The 15,349-nt window shown below is 36.5% G+C and overlaps 1 pseudogene; it reads right to left on the reverse strand.

Annotated features, from left to right (window-relative positions):
• Positions 1-884: 884 nt before the first annotated feature.
• Positions 885-2,741, reverse strand: LOC149018893 (transcription termination factor MTEF18, mitochondrial pseudogene; annotated as a pseudogene).
• Positions 2,742-15,349: the final 12,608 nt, after the last annotated feature.

Consider the following 15,349-nt stretch of genomic DNA (forward strand, 5'->3'; position numbering starts at 1 on the left):
GGCACATTTTGGTCTTAGCATGTCGATAACTGCAGTGGAATTAGAGGCGTAAGGGACGGGATTTTGTTGGCGCAACACTTCAAATTACCAAGTTGGTTATCTTCTCAGATTGCAAAGGTGCAATTGAGGCCCTCAATGGTGGGAGTCATTCCTTAGACTGGATATGTTGTTGTATTGTGGATGAGATTTTGAAGCTTAGGATGTTTTTTGAGTTTGTGTTTTTTACTTTTACTAGTAGGTCCAACAACACTTATGCAGATTTCATTGCTCGTGGGGCTAGAAATTTTAATATCTCTAGAATTTGGTGGAATTGCCCCCCGTATTTCATGTTAAAGAACTCTTTTATTGCCTCCAGGGATTTTCAGCTGGAGAGCTTTATATAAGCTTACTTTTGGATGAAAAAAAAGACAAGAATTTAAAGTACTTCTCTCTCTTTCCTTAGTTCTACTTTTCATCAAGGCAAAAGTTTGTACACCATTAAGTATGTACGTTATCTATATTAATTGTAAATTTAAATATGAAATGGCAAAAACATTTAATTATGTACCATTAATTGATGTTATGCGGACAAATAAATAGATGAATAACCATGGGTTGGTGTTCCATGAAGTTTTTTTATATTTTAACACGTGCACATGCACGTGTGATGTGCTCTCGAATATAATTTTTTATTAGAGAGGTTGTGTCTTGGTCAGAAAAAACAAGAGGTTAGAAAAAAGTTATGCATATATATATGGAACTATTTTTTTTTTGTTGCTACTGTTTCTTCTTCGATTGTAGACCTACCTTTACTTCATAACATAGAGAGGTTGGATTTTTCATTATAAATTATGAATCCACAATAAATTGGCTCAGACTGAGATAGCTAAATGAAATGTTGGTTCTCATTGGAGTCTGCAGTTATAATGTTTGTTGTTGTTAATCAATGCTATTGCAAACCAAGTTTGGGATGCATAAACCATGTCACATTGATCACTATCAGATGGTCTTCTAGGTGAGAAACCCATGAATTGTTTTGGAGCAGCTGGGTGACCTCTATAAAGATGAGAAAGCAATTTTTTTTGGGAAGTGGCAACAATGCTTGCAATGGAATAATTAGTTGGACTCCCACCCTTTTCTGTAAACCATCTATAGAATCTAACAGTGGGTTTGATATGATTTTCTAAATGAAAACACAAGCAAGCTGGGAAAATCTCAAGGTCTTGTAGTGATCTCCCTGCCTCCTTGCAAATGAAGTTCGCCTTTTGTTCAAGCATTTTTGGATCCAGGTTGAGGATAACTAGCTTCAATGCTATCATCTTACAAAGTTTGCAGAAGTCAAAACCTTGTTGCAAGAGGCAATCAAACCTTTCCCGCAATTCTTCCGTTGACCCATGCAATAAAGACAAGACATTCATTGTGGAGACATTCTCTCCAAACCCAATTCCAAGTAAAAGTTCAATTTCTCAATCTTATTCATGTGATTCCAAGCATTTTGGATTATCTTCAGTTGATGTTTAAACTCAATATCCAAGTCTTCTTCAAGATTACTTGTAATGCAATTAGTTAATAGATGACATTCTCCATTGATGATCTTGTCGAAGAACTATGATTAGGATCCATTGCTCTCATCAAATGTGGAAAATTACCCAACTTGTTCATGCCCAAAACATATGGATAGTGGATACTTAGGAACAACATAATCCAATTGCCCTTTGCTCAATCCAATATATTTCAAAAAATCAGACACCGACATAGGGCTCTCTTAAGTCATAGTTTAGAATATCAGGGTTCTCGAGAAGCAACAAAGCCACATGCACCTTATTCACACCAAATCGACAAAAGAATTCCACCTTTTGCACCAAAAACTCTTCTGAGTAATGAAGAAAAACATTCCATTCCCTGCCAAAGAGTACCCCCATCTTACTCATCTCACATCCCAACACATAAAATCCTAATTTCCCTGCAAATGTCACACCACAAATACACATTCCACTCACATGACCAACAAAACCAAATTTAAGAAAAACTGTATCCAAATCATCAAATAACTCATCAATTTGGCCAACCAAATTTCCTCCTTCATACAGTTTCCAAGCATGTTCCAGGAGAACCCAAAAGCAGAAAGCACATGAGCGACCTTCAAAATATTCCCATCTTCGAATAAGAAAAACTCGTGGCTCGACAATAAACCATTGATTTCCGAAGGACCTATGTCGATACTCTCAAAGAAAAATTCAATCTTGTTGATGGATGGTACCTCAAGAACTTATGTAAATGCCTAAGGCCTGTTTGGTCACATGAATCCAGAGATTTCAAATCTTTGGATTCATGAATCTGAGAATTTTACCCGTTTGGTTGTAAAAATCTATAGATTCATGAAATCTAGAGCTAATAACAAAGCTACCTTTTTTTATTTATTATTATTTGTTATTTGAGAATAACAAGTTCTGCAAGAGTCAAGACCGTGCATGAAGGAAAATTTTCTGTTGTTGATTAATACCCGTCACACGACTACACGAGCTCAATTTCTGAAAAATAAATTTGACAAAATGGTTTGTACAATGCGATTGCATAGAGTAGAATAGATGCTCAAAGATATAAAAAAACAGAAAAGAACAGATGATGGTGGTGAGGTGGTGAAGTGGGTCCCACTCCATCCAGCTCGACATCACGTAGAACGCGTTTTCCAGGGACACCCACCCATCCGTCACATTTCCAAAATTTTTCCTAATGTCCCCCACCCTCTTCTTCAGCTTCATGTGGGTGGGCCCGGGCCCGCCATTTTGTTGAATCTATTATTAGCCAAACAGACCAAACGTAAAGTTTGGTCCCACCCATCCGCTGTCGGTGGCTAAAGTTTCTGGAAACATTAAAATTTGGGAAGGTGGTGGCTGAACACAGTGGCGGAGCCACGTAGGGACGGGATATTTTCCTCATTTTTCTCACTTTACGTGTAAAATACTACTATTTGGCCCCTTTCCAAAAACTAAAAATAAAAATCTAAGATATAGATGATGGGTACAAATGTCATTCTTAATCATAATCAAATGGTTATCATTAAACCCTTAGTTTAAAGGAATAAAGGGTTAAATTATAATTAAAAACTAATTTACGATCCATGAATTTCTCTCTATATTCTTTCTCATATTTTCATTCTTATTTATTCTCTAATGAATCTCCTCTTTAATTCTTATTTCTTCTCTTTTTTTTTTCTCACACGTCTCACAAAATATTGGAGTAGTTAGCAGACATTGGAATTTTTTGAAATCTTTTCCACAGTTATCAGTATTCACTCTCTCTTTCTCAAATTATTCCTCTCTCTCTCACATTCACCACGATTTTTCTAATATTCATTTAATAAAGTTTAATTTTATTTTTTTTATTTAGTTGTTCTTTCTTTCTCCTAAAATTTGATTCTACTAATAGCAATTTGAATCTCGTTAGATTTTATTTTTTTTGGAATCTAAAGAGTTTATATATTAGGTTGGGGGAGCATTACTAATATAGGTGGCGCCGGATGGGTGTAAACCCAGAACCTCCCCGTGGGAAGTTGGGCTTTTAACCGCTCTACTAATCCACCATTGGCAATCTCGTTAGAATTCAGCCATAGATTTTATCAAATCTAATCATAATCATTGATTTTTTTTTAATCTTTAAACTTTTTTCTAAAATTTCATTCATATTAATGGAAATTCAAATCTCGCTTAGAATTTCAGCTTAATTTACCTAAATTTTTAATGTAGGCCCCACATGTCAAAATATAATACAATTTTATGAGATGGGACCCACGGTAGGTCCCGCATAGGCCCAGGCGGCTAGCCATATTCGGCCCCCCCAATATTCAATCCTGGCTCCGCCCCTGGAGCCTTAACAGTCGTGTAAATTGCTTGGCTGAACTGTACTAGAAAAATGTAGGCCCCACATGTCAAAATATAATACAATTTTATGAGATGGGACCCACGGTAGGTCCCGCATTGGCCTAGGCGGCTAGGCATATTCGGCCCCTTCCAATATTCAATCCTGGCTCTGCCCCTGGAGCCTGAACAGTCGTGTAAATTGCTTGGCTGAACTGTACTAGAAATTCTACCATTAAATTTGGTGGAATTAAATCTGAGTCATCCATCATAAAAGGTTCAGATTTAATTCAATACATTTAATGGTAGGATTTATTTACAAAGCCGTTCAGTTACATTTATGCCTTAAAGTTTTTATACGAATTTGATAATCAAACAGAAACTATATTAATGGGTTATTTTAAAGCAATAAACGAAGATTGGGAAGATAAATTGTTGGGACTCTTTTCATAGAAATATGGAATAAGATTTCATTTAAAATAGAGAATATCAAGATCATGTAAGTGATTGACCATGGAGAAGATGAAGAACCAAATAATCTTAGTTGTTAGGGTTCAAAAAGTAATGAATAGAAGTATGCATGAGACACCTTTAATAGAATTCTTATGTTCAGGATACTTAAAATCATGAATACTACTACTCCAAAAGCATCATCTAAACTAGTATGCCTCAACTTTTGCTTAAAAAACAGAGGCAACCACAATTTTTTGTTCAATTCTTTTATTTCTTGAACCAAAGAGCATTAAAAACAGTCAAGAGTCCCTAGTTTTTCATCTCGTGCTGACATACCTGGTTAGTGAGAAAAATTATAAATTAAAAATGACTTTAAAAAAAATGAGCTCCAACAAAAAATATATATAACTGAGAGAAAGAGTCAATGAGAGATTGATCTCACCTTTGACGTCTAACAACTAATATCCAAATATAGAAAACAAAAATCAAGCATGAGGTTATGCATTTTATTGGGAAAAAAAGGAAAAATTGTAGCATCCAGAGAGAGAGGTTGAGGGATCATTTTCATCTTTTCATGCAAGACCGCGACAAAAGGAAGTTATTGGTGACGGCTGTATGAAAAGGAATCTACATTCCATATAAATCATATTATAAAAAAAAATAATTTCATATGGAGCCCATTATTAATTATATATAAAAACTATCAAAAATCAAGTGGATGGAATGATAACTTTTTCTATACATATGGGATTTTTTATCGCTCCAGAAATGTTAAGAGGAAGCCTCTTTTTATTTTATTTTTATATATATATATATATATATATATATATATATATATATATATATATATATATATATATATATATATATACGTTTTTCAAAGTATGCTCTGTGGTTGCAGCATAGTCTGAGTTTCCACATCAGAAAAGGAAAATTCCTTGGGGGGTTTGTTTGTTTGGTTTAGGGTGTGAGTATCTACTTATAGTATGCTCTGTGATTGCCACTTAGGTGGATCCTTCACATTAGAAAAATAAGTAAGATATTGTTTTTCATTCTACAGAGGTGCTGCAGAAGTCGCAATTTCACGTGGTTTCTTTTCGGTTATCCTAGAAAGGTGTATTGGGTGATTAAGTGCATGTCTAGGAAAATTTTGTCTAAGGAGTCTGGTTTTTAAGCGGATCGCTTATGTCCCTCCAGTCTTTCCTGGAAATTTTCCTGGTGCATTTTGGTTCAACCATATACCAAGTGGAGATAACCTGAGAAGACAAGTTTCACGTGAAATAGTGGGAGTTATTCTGCAGCCAACAACAGTTTGTGATAGAAGCAATGGCAGCAAAAATTGACATCGACAAGTTTGACGGCACGGAATTCTCATTATGAAAAATGAAGATGAATGCATTATTGATAAAAGATAACTGCCTGGAAGCCATCAGTGTTCGGCCGGCGGAGTTCACAGACAACGAAAAGTGGAATAGAATAGATGCGATCGCTCTTTCTGATTTGCATCTAGCATTATCAGATGATATTTTAGCGGGCGTAGAAGAGAAGAAAACTGATAAGGAGGTTTGGGATCACCTCATCAAATTGTATGAAGCCAAAATCACTTCACCTCATCAAATTGTAGATAAGGTAGAAACATCTCAAGGGTGCGTTGCTGAAGGAGAGATTCTTTATAGCGAAGCAGCAACGGTATCCAAGGATAGATTGGAGCTCACTGATGCTTGGATCTTGGATTCGGGAGCAACATGGCACATGACCTCTCGCAGAGATTGGTTTCAAACTTATGAACCTATCTCTACGTGGTGCGTGTACATGGGAAATGATCATGCCTTGGAGATTGTTGGAGTTGGCACCATCAAGTTGAAGATGTACGATGGTATGGTACGCACTATTCAAAATGTGCGGCATGTGAAGGGCTTAAAGAAGAATCTATTGTCTTTGGGACAATTAGATGAAATTGGGTGCAAGACACGCATCCAAAATGGAATGATGAGGATCGTCAAAGGAGCGCTAGTTGTAATGAAAGCTGAAAGGGGCGCTGCAAATTTGTACGAAGTAATGGGAGAAACATGTCTGGAGGCAGAAGCATCAGTTGCATCAACCGGTACTGCAGAAGAGATGACAAAAGTGTGGCATCGAAAATTGGCCCACATGTCAGAGCAAGGGTTGAAGGTTCTCGCAGAACAGAAATTACTCCCGGGTCTCACAAAGGTTTCATTACCCTTTTGTGAGCACTGTACAAAGGTTTCATTACCCTTTTGTGAGCACTGTGTTACAAGCAAGCAGCATAGATTGAAGTTCAATGCATCTGATTCCAGGAGTAAAAGTATTCTGGAATTAGTTCACTCTGATGTATGGCAAGCACCGGTTACATCTCTGGGAGGAGCAAGGTACTATGTATCTTTCATTGATGATTATTCTAGAAGATGTTGGGTGTTTCCTATCAAGAAGAAGTCAGATGTGTTTTCAGTTTTCAAAACATTCAAAGCGCAAGTTGAACGAGAAACTGAGAAGAAAATCAAGTGCCTCAGGACAGACAATGGCGGTGAATATACAGGGGATGACTTCTTTGAGTTTTGTAATCAAGAAGGCATCAAGAGACAACTCACGGTGGCTTACACTCCTCAACAGAATGGAGTAGCAGAGCGGTTGAATAGAACTCTACTCGAAAGAACGAGAGCCATGTTGAGAACTGCAAGTATGGCTAAGTCCTTTTGGGCAGAAGCCGTAAACACTGCGTGCTATGTGATTAATCGATCACCAACAAGATCGATTGATTTGAAGACACCGATGGAGATGTGGACTGGCAAGCCAGTTGATTATTCACGCCTGCACACATTTGGGAGTCCTGTGTACGTGATGTATCATCCCCAAGAAATTTCGAAGTTGGATCCAAAATCCAGAAAATGCAGATTCTTGGAAAATGCTGATGGAGTCAAGGGGTATCGACTGTGGGATCCCACTGCCCACAAGGTCGTCATCAGCAGAGATGTCATTTTTGCAGAAGATAAGCTGCAAAAGGAAGATGTGAGTAGCATTTCAATAGAAATTCCGGAGAGTACAATAGTTCAGGAGGAAGAGAAGTCAAATCCAGAAAATTCTTCTGAAGCAGAATCAGAAAATGAGGAACAAGTACCAGTTGAGTCTACAACTGTAGAAGTTCGACGGTCACCTCGTGAAAGACATACACCAACCTGGCAGTCTGATTATATTATGGAGAGCAACATTGCATACCATCTTCTAACAGAAGATGGTGAGCCATCAACATTCAGAGAAGCGATTGATAGCTTAGAAGCGTCACTTTGGATGGCAGCTATGCAGGAAGAACTAGAAGCTCTTCATAAGAATAAGACGTGGGAGCTTGTACCTTTACCGCACGGAAGGAAGCCCATTGGTAACAAATGGGTTTACAAGATCAAACGAAATGTTGATGATCAAGTAGAGCGGTATCGTGCAAGAATGGTGATCAAAGGATATGCTCAGAAAGAAGGTGTCGATTTCACAGAAATCTTTTCTCCAATGGTTCGACTTACTACTGTCCGGATAGTTCTAGCACTTTGTGCTACGTTTGATCTACATTTTGAGCAGTTAGATGTAAAAAAAATGCATTTCTTCATGGAGATCTTGAAGAAGAAATCTATATGCTCCAACCAGAAGGTTTTGAAGATCCAGAAAAGGGGAACTTGGTTTGCAGGTTGAACAAATCTCTATACGGCTTAAAACAGGCGCCAAGATGTTGGTATAAGAGATTTGATTCCTTCATATTGAGCCTTGGATACAACAGACTTGCTTCAGACCCTTGTGCGTATTACAAGAGGTTTGGTAATGATGATTTCATCATTTTACTGTTGTATGTCGATGATATGTTGGTGTCAGGCCCCAACAAAGATCAGATCGTAGAATTAAAGGCTCAGTTGGCTAGGGAATTTGAAATGAAGGATCTGGGACCCGCAAACAAGATTCTAGGGATGCAAATTCACCGAGACAGAAATAACATGAAGATTTGGCTATCTCAGAAGAGTTACTTAAGGAAAGTCTTGCGCCGCTTCAATATGCAAGACTGTAAGCCAATTTCTACTCCTCTTCCTGTTAATTTCAAGTTATCCTCAAGTATGTGTCCTAGCAATGAAGCAGAGAGGATGGAGATGTCTCGAGTACCGTATGTATCAGCAGTGGGAAGTCTGATGTTCGCTATGATATGTACAAGATCGGACATTGCACATGCAGTGGGAGTGATTAGTCGGCATATGGCGAATCCAGGACAAGAGCATTGGATTATAGTGAAGAGGATCCTAAGATACATTAAAGGAACCTTGGATGCTGCTATATGTTAAAGAGGATTTGAATTTACTGTCAGAGGATATGTTGATTCTGATTTTGCAGGGGATCTTGATAAAAGGAAATCCAGAACCTAGCAGATGCATTGACAAAAGCAATCAATACTGGCAAGTTCATTTGGTGCAGATCCTTGTATGGCTTGACAGAGACATAGACAGCATGGTGGTGGCAAGATAGAGACTGGTGTGGAGATTGATTGGTTCTCAATCTAATCTCCAAGTGGGAGATTGTTGTAATATTAGTCCCACATCGACTGATGTGGGAATATGTGGAGAGGAAGAGGCTATAAAAGAATGCCTCTTCCTTCTTCTTTAATCATCCAAAATATCTTCTCTCTTAGATATTTCTTTATTTATAGTGGAGTTTTCTCTCTTGCCCATATATTATTGTGTCTTTCTTTTCTCTTAGTTGTTATTATTGTGTTCTTCTTTTATCTTATTTGCTGATTGTTCTATTCGGTGGGTTCTTCATAACCCGACATATATATATATTATATTATTTTATTTTATTTAAAAGGAAGCCTTCTTTTAACGATACAGAAATGTCAAGAGGTGAGTGTGCTTCTAACAAACATTATATGGCAGATTCTATCTAGAAGTATATAAATTTCAAGGAAGTCAGTAGTTCAATCAATCTTTCATTTTCTTCGTATTTTCTCCTTTCTCTATTCTATCTCCTCACTATGACTAGCATCAAATCTACCAAAAAAAAAAGTATCATTCAAGGGAAGATTCACATATTTGAAATACGAGGGAAAATAATAATAATAATTAAAAAAAAAACTTATTTTAGAGTGATGACACTTTGATCCATGTGTGGACACCTTGATTGCAATGGCTGAGCATTTTAGTTACATTTTTCTTAGGTAACAAGTCAATTGCATTGAGACGGAAGAAAGGATTTACATGCATATAATAAAATGAAGCAAAAGAAACACCCCATTCTCCATTAGGGCCTGTTTGGTTACTTGAGTCTATAGATTTCAAAAATTTAGAGATTTCAAATCTATAGACTTCAAATCTCTAGAGTCATGATTCGTAAAATTAACTGTTTGGTTAGTTTGAATTTTTGGAATGAAATTTCTAGATTTATCTTAAAAAAATATTTATTGAATTATGGTTCAAATCTTTAACGTTTTGATAGTATGGGTGAAATCTCTGGATTTCACCTCATACCCATAAATCTACAGATTCACGTTTTTAGTGTAAAAATGTGAATCTCTAGATTTCATGAATCTAGGAATTCACACAACCAAACAGGTAAAAATCTCCTATTTGTGAATCCAGAGATTTGAAATCTCTGGATTCGCGTAACCAAACAGGCCCTTAGAGAATTATAAAAACCTGAATCTAATGGTGTTTAAGGGCCGGTTGGTTGGGTCAATCTAAACCTAACCTTACGGGACCTAAATTCCCAAATTTAAATCCTAGCAAACCCTTTCGGGAATTAAGAATCCCAAACCTAAACCTTACCTTGCTAGGGTTCTTCTACATTTGACCCGACTAGATTTACTCTGATCAAGTCGTGTAGTTAATCCTGTTTTATCCTGATCCAACCCTAATTTTTAACCTTGAAAACAAACAAAAAGCATAGATTAGTGGCACCAAGAAGATTTAAAATCTAAACCTGTTAGTTATGAAGTGTTAATCTTTGTTAACTTAACTAATCCATTGAAAAAGTTGTTTGTTTCTTGATTAAATAATTATTCAAACTCAATCTGTATTACTCTACCTTGATTAAATTAACATAAGGTCAGGTAAGTTAGGTTTTCCTTGAAACCTCCTAGAATTCTTCTTGCCCCACCCAACATGCATGCACAAACACTAATAAGACATTTTCTTCATATCAAACCTAATATAGTCAACCCTTCTTTCTTCTTCACCACTTAATTAATTGATTAAATGAATAGTTATTTTTCCATGGCACGTCAAATTTTACTATCACCTTCTTCATACTTCGACGGTGGCACAAAATTTTCCAAAAAGATGAGCATGATCTTCTTCTTCCTTTAAGACAAAATTCACATCCAAAAATTTATATGAAAAACTTATTTTTTTCGCATATATTACCTAATACAAGTCATGTAGTCTATGCCTTTCCTTTTCACCTTTTGTATAGAAATATTTTACTTCCATTTCCAAGGTAGCTATATAAAAAAAATTATACTTTAATTTACTATCACTACTATGATGCAATATCCACACGCTTTCCTTTTTAAATTTTTACTTCATTTCAAAGCTACCATAGTCTCAAGAAAATATAGCATAAAAGACAATTCAAGAAATATATAATGTAAGGTGTGTGGGTTTCCAAATTCCTATTGAGGGTGACTTAGATTTGTTAGTATGTGTTTCTCTCCACCTAAATACCAAAGCTTTCTTTTTTGCGATAATCTTAGCAAAAGATAATGATACATCAGCACTAGCTTTCCTAATCTTTACTAAGAGAGGCTTTTATTCTTTTGATAGCTACTTGTTCGTTCTCCATTGGTTGATGACAATCCCTTATGGACCAGAACCATGGTTCAACATCAAAACATCACTATTCTTAGTTGATCGTGTGCACATTTAATTGAACCAGTAAAATGAAGCCATCTACTTTCCTCATTATAAAGTCTTTCGATTAAGGCTACGAATGTATCGCCGATAAAAGGGATAAGACAATCAAATACACACTGAAAAGCGGATTGATTGGCCTATCCCAAAGTCCAATACAAGCTTTTAACTACAACAATTTTGTTGTGTCATTTTGCATCAAGTCCCACAGCTCGGTTCTCGATTGATGGTTAGGTCGGTTAGCACCAATTAATCTAACATAGACAGGATAGACTGTGGGTTTGACCCTAGACCTTGGGATGAATGTGTGAAGATTGCAATTGAGGCTAGGGTGACTCGACCCATAACCTCCAAAAGATAGGTGGGTGGGGAATGCTCCTTACCCCCAAAACCACAAGTCTATACCCGGTAGGAGATTCATTGACCTGTCACAGCATCCTCTTTGGGCAGTGCACCTATTGTATTATATTCCCCTGTTGAGTTAATCCCTAGCAGCATCCCACCTCCTTGGTCGCGTGTTGTTCGACTCTGCACAAAATAATGTTGTGAAGTTCATTGGCACTATTGATTGCAATTTATAGAAGTCACTCTCCCTAGTTTATCTATTGATAGAGATTAAGGGGTTACTATTTGCTTTCCCAGGCGGATGTAACTATAGTTCCTGACACCAATTACTTATATAAGTCAATACCCGTTAGGATTGGCTACATCCTACCTAAAATTATAGCATTGCGCATCCGCCATACACCATAACAGGTAATACTTATAATGGAGAATAACCACCTTAACATAGGTTTGTTAAGATTTGAACTATAGAACAAGTCTAGGCAAAAGTCTGAAACATTAGAGAATGACAACAATTCTATTCTTAGTCCTATGGGTCCTGCCGTCCAGATCCTCCGCGTCCATTCACAAGTGAAGAAAAGATGCAAACTTGATTCAGTGCTATAATCACAAAACACACAACAATCTGTATTTGAATTCCATTTGGCAAGAATCGCATTAACTGGGATCCTTGCATGTAGAAGACACCAAAAGAAATTAACAAATCTGGGATGAATCCTAAGTTTCCATAATAACAACCACCAACTTTTATCTAAACAAGAGGCAAATGAAGGGCTATAATTAAATAGCAATTGTTGATATGCTAATTTAGTAGTCAGTTGCTATGCAGAGGAGAAACTTAACTTCCGAGAGTCCTGTTCAGAAGTAAGAATGACAGAGTTTATAGCAGAGGAAATTATTGGATCAAAAGTAAGGGAGATTACAGAGTCAAATCTACCTCTCATATTTACAACTTCCGCCACTGTCACCTTATGGGACGCAAAATGCATGTTATAATTAATCACCCACTACATGATCATCTTTATTAGTTATCCAAGGATCAAACCAAAAGGAGGTGTTTTCCCCATTCCCCACTGATCTGACTAATAACTCCCTAAGGCTATGAAGTATAGCTCGAATATTGTTCCAGATTGTAGAACCATTTTTTAGCCCAACCTTGGGATCAAACAAAGAAGTGGGGGGAAAATATTTAGCCTTAAAACACTTCACCCATATCGAAGACTGCTCCGTTAGGAGTCTCCATCCGAGTTTAAGGAGTAGAGCTTTATTCACAAGTTCCATTCTTTTAAACCCCAACCCCCCCCCCCCCCCCCCCCCCCAAAAAAAAAAAATTTAGGTAGGCAACACTATCCTAGGATATAAGCGAGAGATTCTTACCTTTATCTGATTTACCTAGCCAGAACCTTCGACAGATCGAATCCATTGATTTACACACTTTTTTTGGAAACAAGACATATTGCATGTGATAGAGCGGCACTGCTTGAAACATAGATTGAATCATGACCACTCAATCAATGTTAGTGGGATTCATTCGTGGCTTTCATGTTTTCATCAGAGACAAAGACAAGCATTTCAACTGCTTCCCTCTTTCCTTGGTTCCACTTCATCAAGGCAAAGGTTTCTGTACACACAATTTGGAACACTAATAAGCATTCAGATCATTTTCTTTCGCGATCGATTTTGACCTCATGGCCTACATAGTATATTCCTCAACTTATTATTATTCTACAAAGTTTGAGAGATACAAAAATTAAAATGTTTGAAAACCATAATATACAACTCTAAATAGAAGAAATTGCGGCAAAAGCTTCTCAATGCACAGATTTAGATACAAAAATTATAATGCTTCAACGTCGTATTTGTAATACTGTAGCTTCATGTATTAACTAAAAAAATAAAAAAAATAAAAATAAATCAAGGCAAAAGTTTATGTACACGATTATGTATGTACTTGATCTGCATTAATTTTAAAATTTAAATATGAAATGAAAAAAATAGTTGATTATGTACAATTAATTGATATTATCCAAACAAACAAATAAATAACCATGGGGCTGGTGTTCCATGAAGATAGTTTGTATTTTAATATAAAAAAAAAAAACAAAAGCGAAAAAGAAACGGCACCAAACAAAACTCTATTATGGTTTCTTTTTTATGTTTCTTCTTGTTTGTTCTCAAAAACGTTAAAAAATATAAAAATAAATTAAAAATATAGTTTTCCTTTGCAAGTGTTATGTTATGTTTTAACATAAACTAATTAAAAGTTAAGTTGGCAATGATCAATACCTCTTAGTGAAGAAGTCATAGGTTTGATTCTCCTTAATGGTATAGTCCCCCTCTTTCTTCATATATAACAAGTCATGCAAGAGTCTAAGACCGTATAGGAATCTTGTTGTCATTGATTAATACACGTCACATGAGCTCAATTTTTTGAAAAATAGATTTGACAAAATGATTGTAAGTAGGGGTGTAAACGAATAACCAAAATTCTCTATACGGTCGGGGTATAAACAAAACAAAACTCTAATTCACATTCACATTCGTTTAGGGGTATCCGATTACTAGTTGGGTGCAGGTATGGTATGCACCTTTCCTACCCAATAAAATTATTTAACTGAGCTTGTCCTTATTTAAAAAATATAAAAATAAATTATTTAACTAAGTTTTTTTTTTTTTGGTAGTGAGAATACGGGGTCAAAACAAGAGCCAAAAAAGATACTACACTGGCTTAGGCAGTAGATCTGCCCTAAGTAACTCCTTCAGGTCTACAGAAGGATCTTGAATAATCAACGAATTACTATCCAATGGAAGGACCATTCTCGAGCACCAATCAGCAGCTTTATTTCCTTCCCTACCCACATGGATAAATCGAACATGTCCATGCGAGTGGTAGCTTTTCCGGATAGCGGAAATTATGTCACCATATTTTCCATGAAAACTCCCATTTGGCTCCAAATGAGATATAGCTTGCAATGAATTTGATTCCACTTGGAGTGGCCACGCCCCTAGATTAAGTGACATGTGAAGCCCTTCTTTTATAGCCATCAGTTCTGCCTCCAGCACGTCACTACAAATAACCTTTTTAGAGAAGCCTCCTCTAAAATTGCCATCATGATCTCGTATTACTCCTCCCAATTGGGCAAAATTGTTCTTATTGTAGAAGGAAGCATCCGTATTACATTTGAACCAACCCTCTCGTGGTCTACACCAACTTTCTTTTTTATCATTCGAAGATTGAAATCTCAACGGAGCTTGGCATGACACCCATGCTTCTTTTACTGTGTTATAGAAATCTTCAATAACCACCCGTCCATTTCCTGGCCTAATAAAATCAGGATCATGATGATCTTTATTTCTCCAAAACCACAAGAAATAGAGAACACAAACAAAATTCTTGGACCAATCCAATGCCCATCTGGATGCATCACCATAAGTGTTAAGAACGAACCATTGTTTCATGCAACAACCAAAGAAACAATCCCTATTCAGAGGAGCCACAAGTTGAAGCCAAATACCCTTGGTGAAAGAACAGTCTCTAAATATATGTAAATTATCTTCAATTTCAGTTTGGCAAAAGTCACAACGATCATCATCTTGTAAGTGCAGGTATTTCATACGAGCCTTGGTTAACAGTCTGTCTCGACTTGCTAACCAGAAAAAAGAGCATAATCTTGAAGGCAGCTTGAATTTCTAGCACCTATCCCAGAATGTTGAACTATAAATATCTTGTTGAGTCCCCTCTTCAGTAGCAAGAGCTTCATATGCAGATTTAATTGAAAATCTTCTATCAGATGAAAGTTTCCAGATGTATCTATCCTTTAC

The sequence above is a fragment of the Hakea prostrata genome, chromosome 4, assembly GCF_041222555.1.
Source record: "Hakea prostrata isolate BN-2017 chromosome 4, UWA_Hpros_2, whole genome shotgun sequence".
NCBI lineage: Eukaryota > Viridiplantae > Streptophyta > Magnoliopsida > Proteales > Proteaceae > Hakea > Hakea prostrata.